Raw genomic sequence first — 9,134 nt, 5'->3', positions numbered from 1 at the left:
TGTTGCAAAGTTACCCACCAACACTAACTTATCTTTATTTGTTTTATCCGAACAGACCTTATTGGAGATGTTATTTTCCAAATACTCAAGCCATCATCTATGTTATTGATTCCAGCGACACTGATAGGATTGCAATAGCAAAAGAAGAATTTCATGTGAATATTTTAGAGGTGTACATATGTTGGATTTTCATTTCCAAATTTCATGTGAAATTTTTAAGTCTTAACATTGAGATATTAGTTGTCTTCGCCTTCTGAAAATGCTTCTTATATTTGTTTTCCCGTTAAATTAGAAAACAAGAGTTTGCGAGTTCTAATTGGCAATACACATACTACATTATGATATTGGGCATTATTTACAGGAGGACGAGCTAAAAGGTGTTGTTGTCCTTATTTTTGCGAACAAGCAGGTAATTTTTGTTGCTTATTTACGTCAAGTTGAAGATCTGAAGTGGGTAAACACCGTACATTACTATCGTTAATGGATGGTTGTTTATGAGAAGAGTCTACATTTAATATATTCTTGTTGTTGAATTAATGTTATTTAATCTGGTGTGTCCATCTAGGATCTCCCGGGTGCCCTTGATGATGCTGCAGTAACTGAAGCATTAGAGTTACACAAGATTAAAAACCGTCAATGATCTATTTTCAAAGCTTCCGCCACAAAAGGTGAAGGGCTATTTGAGGGCTTGGACTGGTAAGCTCAGCTAATCTTCCCTTAAGATATCACTTTTTCAATGCATTTTGCTTGTATATGCATTTTTTGACTTAGTAAATTTTGCGGGTAGATTTGAGATGATCTCTGTTGTTTCTTGTGGTGGCATTATTGTTCATATCTGTAACTAAAAGAGTTCATACAGGCTACTAACTATAATGGTCTTACCTTTCATTTATCATCATTCATGAAGATGTATGTTTCAATCTCGAGATTGTTAGAGAAAAGTAATACTAGAGAAGGACGAAAGTCCACGAGAGAGTTGATCAATATCTTCAATGGCTTTTTATCTGTTGATTATACACACCAATATGATATTTGGTGGTGCAGGCTGAGCAATACTCTGAAATCTGGAAGTAGAGACACCAAGTTGGAATAGGATTTCCCTTATTCCTTGTTTGGGGAAAAAATAGAAACTTCTATTTTTTCAAGCCTAAAAAGGAATTCCTATTTCTATTGGTAAACCTCCTTATTTATTATTATAAATAGGGAATGAAAGGGAAGAGATTATACACAACAACTTCCAGAACAAAGAGAAGTCAGAGAAAGAGAGATTTCTGAAGTGGTTCTTTCAAGAGATTGAAAGAGCAGAATATTGGTTTGAAGAAAAGAAGATTATTAATCTTGTGAAGCAATTTAGTTTGTGGTTATCTTCTTCAACCTTTAGGAATCTAGGATTTGTTCAAATCCTGAGGAGTAAGAGATTTTATTTCTTTGTTTCTTTGTTCAGTTTATCCACCATAGGTTTGGTGAAGAGTTGTCCAAGAGTGTTTCTACACATCTTGAAGAATTGTGTAATCCATTATTTAATTATAGTGGAAGATTTCTGGACTAGGTCCCGTGGTTTTTTACCTTCTAGTTTGGAGGGGTTTTTTGCCACGTTAAATAATCTTGGTGTCTCTACTTTTACTTTCGCATCGTTTATCTTCATATTACTGAACAAGTTAATTAGGTTATTTTTCCTAACAAGTGGTATAGAGCTAAGGTTAGATTTATTGTTCAGAAATATGGAAGTGAATACTAATCGAATGATTAGTTTAGATGGAGAAAACTACTTGATGTGGAAAGCAAAAATGGAAGATTTGTTATACTGCAAAGACCTAGCTGCACCCATTGAAAATCACGGTACAAAACCGATGAAGATAGATGATGAAGACTGGAAGGTATTAGATCGTAAGGTTGTTGGATTTATTCGACAATGGGTAGAACCCAGTGTTTTTCATCATGTATCGACGGAGACTTCCGCTTATAGTCTATGGAGGAAATTAGAAGAATTGTATGATCAGAAGACAGCTGCCAAAAAGGCTTACTTGTTCAGAAAGCTAGGAAAATTACAATATAAAGAAGGAACCTCAATTGCTCAACACTTGAATGAGATGAAAAGTCTAGTAAACCAGCTTTCTGCAATGAAGTTAGTTTTGGATGATGAGTTGCAGGCCTTACTTCTTCTAAATTCTTTACCAGATAGTTGGGAGACATTGGTGGTGTCTCTTAGCAATTCTGCTCCTGATGGCATAATGCGTATGAATCACGTAACAGGTAGTTTGTTGAATGAAGAAACAAGAAGGAAATCATCGTCAGACGAGTCTCATTCAGAGGCACTTGTTACAGAAAGACGGGGGAGAGGTAAAAGTAGAAAACCTCATAACCGTGATAAGTCAAGGGGGAGATCAAAACCAAAGAAAGAAGTTAGATGTTTTGGTTGTGGAAAAATGGGTCATTACAAGAGTGATTGCAAGAAAACAAAGAAGGAAAATAAAAAGGATGATGAAAAACAAGATAATGTTGCGGCAGTTGCCTCAGGTGATGACATTATCTTACTCTCAGGTTGTGAAGAGACTTGCTTAAGTATGGCTGAGTCAGAACCAGAAACGACATGGTTGGTTGACTCAGGTGCTTCGTATCATGCTATTCCATGTAAAGATTTCTTTAACTCTTACAGAACTGGTGACCTTGGCAAAGTCAGGATGGGAAACTTAGGTTTCTCAAAAATCGTAGGAATTGGAGAAGTGAAAATTGAGACGAGCACAGGGAGTACATTGATTCTTAAGAATGTGAGGCATATACCAGATCTTCGATATAACCTAATCTCTACCGGAGTATTAGATGATGAAGGGTACCACAGTCACTTTGGTGATGGAAAGTGGAAGCTCACAAAAGGGTCAATGGTGATAGCAAGAGGGAAGAAGTGTTGTACTTTATACAGAACTCAAGTAAAACTGTGTAAAGGAGAATTGAATGCAGTTGAAAAAGATTCTTCCACTGATCTTTGGCATAGAAGACTCGGGCACATGAGCGAGAAAGGACTTCAAATCCTTGCTAAACGACAAGACTTACCGAACGTAAAAGGTATAAATTTAAACACTTGTTCTCATTGTTTAGTAGGAAAGCAACATAGAGTATCCTTTCAAAGGAATGCATCTGAAAGAAAATCCAGTGTTTTGGAGCTTGTTTATTCTGACGTTTGTGGACCTTTAAAGGTCAAAACACTTGGTGGTGCTTTGTATTTTGTTACTTTTATAGATGATGCTTCCAGGAAAGTTTGGGCATATGCCATAAAGACCAAAGATCAGGTACTTGCAGTTTTCAAGAATTTCCACAACATGGTAGAACGGGAGACAGGAAAATCATTGAAGTGCATTCGCACTGACAATGGAGGAGAATACATCGGGTCGTTTGAAGAGTATTGCAAAACCCATGGTATTCGACATGAACAGACAGTTCCCAAAACTCCACAACAAAATGGTGTAGCAGAAAGCATGAACCGCACTATTGTGGAGAGGATCAGATGTATGCTCTCAGAAGCAAAGCTGCCTAAAAGCTTCTGGGGTGAAGCAATGCGTACTGCATGTTATCTGATTAATTTATCACCTTCAGCACCATTAGATGGAGATGTAGCTGAGAGAGTGTGGGCTGGGAAAGAAGTCAGTTATGGACACCTAAGGGTGTTTGGTTGCAGGGCTTTTGTGCATATACCTAAAGATCAAAGAGCAAAGCTTGATGATAAAGCCAAGCAATGCATCTTTTTAGGATATGCAGATGAGAAATTCGGGTACAGGTTATGGGATCCAGTCGATAAGAAGATTATTAGAAGTAGAGATGTGGTCTTTCTTGAAAATCAAACTATTGAGGACTTCGGGAAAGTTGAGAAGCATGAGAATCATAGTAATGATCTCATTGATCTAGATCCACATATCTCTTCTAAGGTTATGCATGATAATGCAGGTGAAGAACAAAATCATGAAGATGAAGCTCATGAAGATGTTCCTATGGGTGATGATGTTGAGCAGGAAATGGAAGTTCAACATGAACCACCAGTTGAATTGAGAAGATCGACTAGAGATAGAGCACCATCTACCAAGTATCCTCCACACGAGTATGTGATGGTTACAGATAGTGGAGAACCACAGTGTTATGAAGAAGCCATAGATGATGAACACAAGAAGGAGTGGTTGAAAGCTATGCAAGATGAGATTGAATCATTGCATAAGAACAACACTTTTAAGTTGGTTGAAAAACCTAAGAATAAGAAAATTCTTAAAAATAAGTGGGTTTTCAAAATCAAAACCGAAGAAAGAAATTCACAACCACGGTATAAGGCACGCCTAGTGGTGAAAGGATTTGGGCAGAAGAAGGGTATTGATTTTGATGAGATTTTCTCTCCGGTGGTGAAGATGTCCTCGATACGGTTAGTATTGGGATTGGCTGCAAGTATGAACCTAGAAATTGAACAACTAGATGTCAAGACCGCTTTCCTTCATGGTGACTTGGAGGAAGATGTGTATATGGAACAACCAACTGGGTTTGAAGTTAAAGGTAAGGAACACTTGGTTTGTAAGTTAGAGAAGAGTTTATATGGGCTGAAACAAGCACCGAGACAGTGGTACAAAAAGTTTGAATCATTCATGAAGGATCAAGGGTATCACAGGACGGCTTCAGATCATTGTGTTTTCGTTCATAAATTTCCTGATGGAGATTTGATTATACTTCTACTTTATGTTGATGATATGTTGATTGTTGGTCAGGATGCTAATAAAATTAGCAGGTTAAAGAAGGAACTAAACAAGTATTTCGATATGAAAGACTTGGGTCCAGCAAAACAAATTCTTGGCATGCATATCTCTCGTGATAGGAAAGCTGGAAAACTTTGGCTATCACAAGAAAGATACATTGAGAAGGTTCTAGAAAGGTTCAGTATGGACAAGACAAAACCAGTGAGTTGTCCATTAGCCAGTCACTTCAAGTTGACTCGTGATCAGTGTCCATCGACTAGAAGTGAGAAAGAAGAAATGGAGAAAATTCCTTATGCTTCAGCTGTAGGAAGCTTGATGTATGCAATGGTGTGTACAAGACCGGACATTGCATTTGCTGTTGGAGTAGTAAGCAGATTTCTTGCTAATCCAGGCAAAGAGCATTGGTTAGCAGTGAAGTGGATTCTGAAGTATCTTAGAGGTACGTCTAAAGCTCGTATATGTTTTGGTAAAGATAAGCCAGTATTAGTCGGTTACACAGATGCAGACATGGCAGGAGATGTAGACTCTAAAAGGTCCACATCAGGCTACTTATTTACATTTTCAGGGGGAGCAGTGTCATGGCAATCTAAATTACAAAAGTGTGTAGCTTTATCTACTACAGAGGCAGAATATATTGCCATTACAGAATGTTGCAAGGAGATGTTATGGATGAAGAGACTGTTAGAAGAACTTGGTATGAAACAAGATAATTATGTTATTCATTGCGACAGTCAGAGTGCCATCCACCTCAGTAAGAATTCTAGTTTCCATTCCAAGTCCAAGCATATAAATGTGAGATACCAGTGGATCCAAGATGTTCTTGAAGAAAAGGTGTTGAAGATCGAGAAAATCCATACTGAAGACAATGGTTCAGATATGATGACAAAACCATTACCCAAAGGCAAACATGAGCTATGTAGCAGTGTTGCAGGTTTGGGGATGGTAGGTCCCTCTTCATAAGTCGGGAGGGGGAGTTTGTTGGGGTCCCTCCTTATAATTAAAGGACTCCTAGTTGGAATAGGATTTCCCTTATTCCTTGTTTGGGGAAAAAATAGAAACTTCTATTTTTTCAAGCCTAAAAAGGAATTCCTATTTCTATTGGTAAACCTCCTTATTTATTATTATAAATAGGGAATGAAAGGGAAGAGATTATACACAACAACTTCCAGAACAAAGAGAAGTCAGAGAAAGAGAGATTTCTGAAGTGGTTCTTTCAAGAGATTGAAAGAGCAGAATATTGGTTTGAAGAAAAGAAGATTATTAATCTTGTGAAGCAATTTAGTTTGTGGTTATCTTCTTCAACCTTTAGGAATCTAGGATTTGTTCAAATCCTGAGGAGTAAGAGATTTTATTTCTTTGTTTCTTTGTTCAGTTTATCCACCATAGGTTTGGTGAAGAGTTGTCCAAGAGTGTTTCTACACATCTTGAAGAATTGTGTAATCCATTATTTAATTATAGTGGAAGATTTCTGGACTAGGTCCCGTGGTTTTTTACCTTCTAGTTTGGAGGGGTTTTTTGCCACGTTAAATAATCTTGGTGTCTCTACTTTTACTTTCGCATCGTTTATCTTCATATTACTGAACAAGTTAATTAGGTTATTTTTCCTAACAGATTATACACACCAATATGATATTTGGTGGTGCAGGCTGAGCAATACTCTGAAATCTGGAAGTGGGTAACTTCATTGAAGAGAGAATACGAGAGTGAATTTCGCTAACGTCTACCCACGAGTGTGAAGGAGAAGAAGATAGTGTTACTAACTTGGCACAAACTGTTGTAGGGAGTGATGTCTTGGGGTTTGATTTTGAATTACAAAGATCAGGTTGACTTCTCATTTTCAACTAACTTTTTGTTCAACAAAAATGTCATACAGAATACTCATTATACTTGTAAAATTCTGGTTAAAGATGCAATTTTATCTCTCTTTCAATTATTCATTACAAACCAAAGTAGTGACCTGAAGACTATCAGATAAGATAGCTGCCTGAGTACTCGTAAGCAATCGAAAATCTGCAGTATAATGCTTCTGATTTTCCACCGGAATCTTCACTCGTTAGGGTACATGCCTTATTTACACTTCATACGTCTCCCTCGAAGATGCACTTCTTTGCACATAGACTGTTTGCTAACTCGACACTTATAAGCACCATTTTGGCTTCTGCGTCTAAAGGACGCTTCTCAGGAAAGGTATTTACTTTAGCAGCCAGAATCGTCCATCCTGGTCTCTCTGATCAGGGTTGTTGCTCTGTGAGGGAGCTCCCAATCAAAAATCGGCTGAGGGACGCTATTGTGAGTGGTAGCGTGAGTGATCCCACCAACCTGCTGGACTACCATCGAGTCGTAATCTAAAGCTTCGTCCATCATTTTGTACAACTCACATCAGTTCCTTCAAACACTTCCTTGTTCTTTGAATTCCAAAAACTTCAGCCACTAAATTGAATCGACTCCACTTTGAGATCGAGATTCGTAGCATTGAGCTAAAAGAGGAGAAATAAATTAGGAATTGCGCAAAAGTAATAATTTCTAAAAAGAAGATCAAAACAAACTGTGACGGTTAAGATTGTGGTCATCCAACTCAAAACCAATTGACAATAAGTAGAGAGGTCCAAGACATTATATACTTGATTACTCTTCTCTCATGTGAGAATATTCTTACACGTCTCGACATGCGTGGCGTTCTTTTGAGCCTAACACGCGTCTTTTTTTTTTCAGGTGACGTGGAGCACATGTGCCTTTTAAACCTATTACACGAGGGCCTAGTTCTGATATCATGTTAAGATTGTGATCATCCAACTCAAAACTAATTGGAAATGAGTGGATAGAGCCTAGACATTATATACTTGTTACTATATCGCCCTTCTCCCATGTGAGACTATTCTTACAGTTAAAAAAAAACTAAAATTGAAGTTGGTCAAATAGGGGAATTAGTGCTTCAAGAGCTGGGATGCGTCGTGTTTGTACAACCAACTGGGGCGTCAGTGGTGCATTCATCAGTTTAGAGGCGATCAAATTGTGGCAGATTAGGATGTCTGACTTGATGCATTTGTATACTACGTATGGTCTGAAGAGAATACTTGTATCTTTCAAGGAGAACCGAAACTGAGATCGTTTTTTCTTAAAATATCAGATGAAAACCCAATATCAGGATGGCTAGTTGGACAGCTAGAGTGGAAGAAACGGAAGAACCGACGGGCTTTGCAAAATTCGTGTATCTCTATTCATATGGGTGCTTCATGTCCAAGTGAGGGAAACGAGCAAGGTATGGAGTTATTACTCCGAACAATGAGGGAGTGACCAATCGCTGTTGAGACAGCAGAAGAGTTCCGACAAACAATATTCATACATGAATTACAGGAGGTGAAGATGGAGACAGATCTGCAACATGAGATTCAAAACAGAGTTACTCGTATTGATGTCAGTGTTGATTCTATGAACATAAGAGATCTGCTTAAAACTAAAGCAACGAATTCCATGAAGAGCAGCAAGGATTAGGGGCAAAATTAAAAGACTACAATAAAGATTCAAGGACTTCCAAGTTCCAAGTATCACATGTATACCGTGGAAGCGAACCAAATGGCCGATTAACTTTCAAAAAATGAAGATGGGTCACAGAGAGACTAATCCGAAAAATTAGTCAACATCCTTTGTTTCGATAGTCTGGGTTCAATTTGATTGAGGAAAGGATAGCCTAATAGCTCTAAACCTTTCTACTTGTTATTCCAACAAAAGTCATCACAAATGGGAAATATAGGCTGGCATATTAGTCTTCAACTCTGAGGCTCTCTCGGGACAACCCTTCACCTACCTTATTGTCCCAAGATTGACCGACTTTTTAGCTTCCATTCCCATCCCATTATTTAATAATCACTAAATGGATCTACTTTATGTAAAGTAAACCCCATCATTGAAGTAGGTGTACAATACCTTAGCAAAATGAATCATGTTAAACATTTGTAGGGTTAATTTCGTTTTGGCCCTCAATTTGACACTAATTTGTCATTTTGGCCCTTATAAGTGTCGACAATTCGTTTTGACCACCTAAATCAAATCTCTTTGTTTGGTTTTCAACAATACTGTGGTGGTATTATTGTAATTTAGAAGTGTCTAAACTATATCTAGCTCACCCCTTTTTCTCTCTCTACACGATCAAACATTTTCTTCTTCTTCTTTTTCTTTTCATTCCACCACAATCGATTACAATTTGATCAACTCAGATAATTTCAAGATAAAAAGTTTCATTGATTGATATAGGCAAACCATAATAGTAGTAGCAAAATAGTGATCGTTCACAAAATTAATAAAAAGAAAATTACATTAAATAGTTAAGGTTTGTCGATATGCTCCGACTGTTCCGCCACGATTTCATTGAGAATTTCAGTTATGGGGATCAAATCACCATAGTCAAAC

At 37.6% G+C, this 9,134-nt stretch overlaps 1 long non-coding RNA gene across 1 annotated transcript; it reads left to right on the top strand.

The window, feature by feature from the left end:
- The first annotated feature begins 323 nt into the window (after positions 1–323).
- Positions 324–8,677, top strand: LOC147556507 (uncharacterized). The gene is made up of 6 exons (XR_015235422.1): positions 324–409; positions 566–1,044; positions 6,373–6,627; positions 6,708–6,974; positions 7,028–7,153; positions 7,259–8,677. It is a non-coding gene; the product is annotated as an uncharacterized LOC147556507 (long non-coding RNA).
- The last annotated feature ends 457 nt before the right edge of the window (positions 8,678–9,134 follow it).

The sequence above is a fragment of the Eschscholzia californica genome, unplaced genomic scaffold (genome assembly GCF_041429995.1).
Source record: "Eschscholzia californica isolate CP2 unplaced genomic scaffold, dmEscCali1.0.p SCAF_2, whole genome shotgun sequence".
NCBI lineage: Eukaryota > Viridiplantae > Streptophyta > Magnoliopsida > Ranunculales > Papaveraceae > Eschscholzia > Eschscholzia californica.
This window is presented reverse-complemented; position numbering and strand designations above follow the sequence as displayed.